This window comes from Equus asinus, chromosome X (genome assembly GCF_041296235.1).
Source record: "Equus asinus isolate D_3611 breed Donkey chromosome X, EquAss-T2T_v2, whole genome shotgun sequence".
Classification (NCBI taxonomy): domain Eukaryota; kingdom Metazoa; phylum Chordata; class Mammalia; order Perissodactyla; family Equidae; genus Equus; species Equus asinus.
In genome coordinates, this window is record NC_091820.1 from 89,815,090 (window position 1) to 89,819,181 (window position 4,092).

At 35.6% G+C, this 4,092-nt stretch overlaps 1 pseudogene; it reads right to left on the bottom strand.

Moving 5' to 3' along the window:
* Positions 1–2,955: 2,955 nt before the first annotated feature.
* On the bottom strand, positions 2,956–3,106 carry LOC139042808 (U2 spliceosomal RNA; annotated as a pseudogene).
* Positions 3,107–4,092: the final 986 nt, after the last annotated feature.

Consider the following 4,092-nt stretch of genomic DNA (forward strand, 5'->3'; position numbering starts at 1 on the left):
AAAAAATCAACATCTACAGCAAAGTTGCAGGGTGCAAAATCAACTTACAAAAATCAGTTGCATTTCTATATGCTAATAACAAACTAGCAGAAAGAGAAGTCAAGAAACAATCCCATTTACAATGACAACAAAAAGAATAAAATATCTAGGAACAAATTTAACCAAAGAGGTGAAAGATCTGTATCTGACAACTATAAGACATTATTGAAAGAAATCAAAGAGGACAAAGGAATGGAAAGATATTCCATGCTCATGGATTGGACAAATAAACATAGTTAAACTGTCCAGGGGCCAGCCCAATAGTGTAGTGATTAAGTTTGCACACTCTACTTTGGTGGCCTGGGATTCACTGGTTCAGATTCTGGAGGCGGACATACACACTGCTCATCAAGCTGTGCTGAGGTGATATGTCATATAGATGAACTAGAAGGACCTACAACTAGGATATACAACTATGTGCTGGGGCTTTGGGGAGGAGAAAAAAAGAGAGGAAAATTGGCAACAGATGATAGCTCATGGCCAATCTTCCTCACTAAAAAAAGCATACATAAAAAAAGGAAAAATGTCCATATTACCTAAAGCTGTCTACACATTCGATGCAATCCCAATCTGAATCCTAATGTCATTGAAATAGAAAAAAGAATCCTAAAATTTATTTGGAACAAGAAAACACTCTGAATAGTGAAAAGAAAAAAGCTGGAGGCATCACAATCCCTGACTTCAAAATATAGCACAAAGCTATAGTAATCAAAACAACATAGTTCTGGTGCAAAAGCAGACACACAGATCAATGGAACAGAATTGAAAGCCCAGAAGGAAAACTTCTATGGACAGCTGATCTTTGAGAAAGGAGCTAAGAACATACAATGGAGAGGGGAAAATCTTTTCAATAAATGACACTGGGAAAACTGGACAGGCACATGCAAAAGAATGAAAGTAGACCATTATCTTACACATACACAAAAATTAACTCAAAATGTAGTAAAGACTTGAATCTAAGACCTGAAACCATAGAACTCCTAGAAGAAAATATAGGCAGTACCCTCTTTGACACTGGTCTTAGCAGCATGGTTTTGACTACATGTCTACTCAGGCAACGGAAACAAAAGGAAAAATAAACAAATGGGTCTACATCAGACTAAAAAGCTTCTGCAAGGCAAAGGAAACCAGGAACAAAACAAAATGATAACCCACCAACTGGGAGAAAATACTTGCAAATCATATATCTGACAAGGGGTTAATCTTCAAATATAGAAAGATCTCATACAATTCAACAACAACAAAAAACAAACAACCTGACCAGTAAATGGGCAGAGGATATGAACAGACATTTTTCCAAAGAAGATATACACATGGTCAACAGACACCTGAAAAGATGTTCAACATCACTAATCTTTAGGGAAATGCAAATGAAAACTACAATGAGATATCACCTTATACCTCTCAGAATGGCTATAATTACCAAGACAAGAAATAAATGTTGGAGAGATGTGGAGAAAAGGAACCCTCATACTCTACTGGTGGGAATGCAAACTCGTGCAGCCACTATGGGTAACAGCACAGAGATTTCTCAAAAATTAAAAATAGAAATACTATATGATCCAGCTACCGCACTACTGGGTATTTATCCAAAGAACTTGAAATCAACAATTCAAAGAGATTTATGCACCCCTATGTTCATTGCAGCATTATTCACAATAGGCAAAATGTGGAAGCAACCCAAGTGTCCATTGACTGGTGAATGGATAAAGAAATGGTGTATATATATATGATGGAATACTGCTCAGCTATAAAACAAGACAAAATTGTCCCATTTGCAACAATATGGGTGGACCTTGATTGCATCAAGTGAAATAAGTCAGACAGAGATAGACAAGTACCATATGATTTTACTCGTATGTGGGAGATAAACACATGGACAAACAGAAAAGATTAGTGGTTACCAGAGGGGAAGCGGGGTGGGGGGTGAATGAAAGGAATAAAGGGGCACATATGTATGGTGATGGATAAAAACTATACTATTTTGGGAGTGGGCATGATGTAGTCTATCCAGAAACTGATAAATAATAATGTACACCTGAAATCATACAATGTTATAAACCATTGTGACCCCAGTAAAATAATTTTAAAAAAAAGAGAACACAGATATCGTGATTCAAAGGCAGTTTTCCATAACTATACCATGTTGTGTCATGTATAGGAAAACATAAACAATGAAATCTGTTTTATAATAAAGAATTTGTCTCATCCTTTTCCCTGGTTCCTGAAAGGGAACTTCTAATCTTTGGAATTTCCTGAGTTATAGGAACATCTTTGTTATTCTTGGTGGGCTCCTCAAACCACATTTGTGTTTATCCTGGTGAAGTCACTCATTCTGGGCTCCTAGACAGTTTTAGAATGGGGGCAGTCCATACCAGAAAGACCAATCATATGACTAGAGGACAGGGACTTTGAACCATGTGATATCTCCTTCTGACCTCCCAAACTCCAGAAAGAAAAGGCTGGAGATTAAGTTCAATCACATAACCAATAATTCAAGCAGTAAATAAAATAATACAATAAATGTAATAAATGTAATAATACAATAAAAACTAAGCTGGTGATACATATGTATGTACCAGGAGGGTGACACATTCTGAGGACACAGAAGCTTTGCATTTGGGACCCTCCCAGACCTCATCCTATGTGTCTCTTCATTTCACTGGTCCTGATTTGTATTCTTTATAATAAGACTGTAATACTAATGATAGTACTTTCCTGAGTTCTGTGATTCATTCTAGCAAATTATCAGACCTGAGAGGGTAATGGAACCCTTGAATTTGTAGCCTGTTTGTCAGAAGTTCAAGGAAGCTGGGAACACTGGAGCTTGTGGCTGGTGTGTGTGAAGTGAGAGGAGTCTTGTGAAGGTCTATGTCTTTAACCTTGAAATTTGACCTAACTCCAAGTAGTTAATGCCAGAATTACATTGCAAAGCCATAGTCAATAACCTCACAAAATATATACTGCTCTAAAGCAAGATATCAAATGAACAGTAACTGAAGCACTAGCCAATTGGGACAGAGAGAGAAAATTACACTTGATCTTGGCCAAAAGGCCGAGAAGCGATAGAAAGAAAATTAGAGAGTAAATTTGAAATAGTTATACCTGTATTTTAAAATGAATAGATAAAAGAACTAGGCCTCACTGAGCTTATCCACAGTCCAATGATTATTTCCCTACAACATATCTGTTTTTTAATAGAATCTTGTCTATATGTTAATTAGTCAAGCAACCCATGGTAATGTAACCAGCTTTTTAGACCTGATGACACAATATATTATCTCAACCAAGTAACATAATTGCAATAAGTGATAACTGACTCTAAAATAAAGGAATTTAATGAGAATTAAATGACTAAGAACTCTTTTTGCAAGGGAAAGTCTACCTTATATTTTTCAGTTTCATTAAGAGTGGCTGTGAAATCATATAATATCAGTACAAGGAAATAAGAGAACTAGGTTTGGGATCTACCTTCATCCAGAGCTTACCACTTGATTAATTCATCTGTTGGACCAGTGTTATATTTTGAAGAGCCTTAAGTTTTCAAAACAAGGAACTTGAAATTCTGAATACTGAATACAAAGCATAGAGCAGTATATTGTAAATGCTAGAGAAAATGGAATTTTATTGCAGGATAACTAATAACAGTAATTCTTGAGCCACATAGCAAACATAGCGATCTATCTGGCTTCCTGAAATACGTCATCTGCAACAACAATTTTTCATATTCAATTTCTATATACTGTAGCTTTTCTCTGAAGCTCCATGAAAAGGAAAATGAAAAGAGCATGATAAACAGATCTATCATTCATACTCAGTCTCTTCAAAAGCATTTCTTGAAAAGTGTTTGTTTTTCTGATGAGTTTTTCTAGTACCAGAAAACTATTGATATACTGAAGTATTTGCAACCAACAATTTCAACGTGTGAAATGTGTGATTCTTTTTTATTATTAATTTTGGCTTCACTATGATCTCAAGGAGTTTCTTTTGATTTAAATTGAGAAGTGCATAAAACAGAGATGTTTTAACATGCAAAAGGGCACTAATACAGAA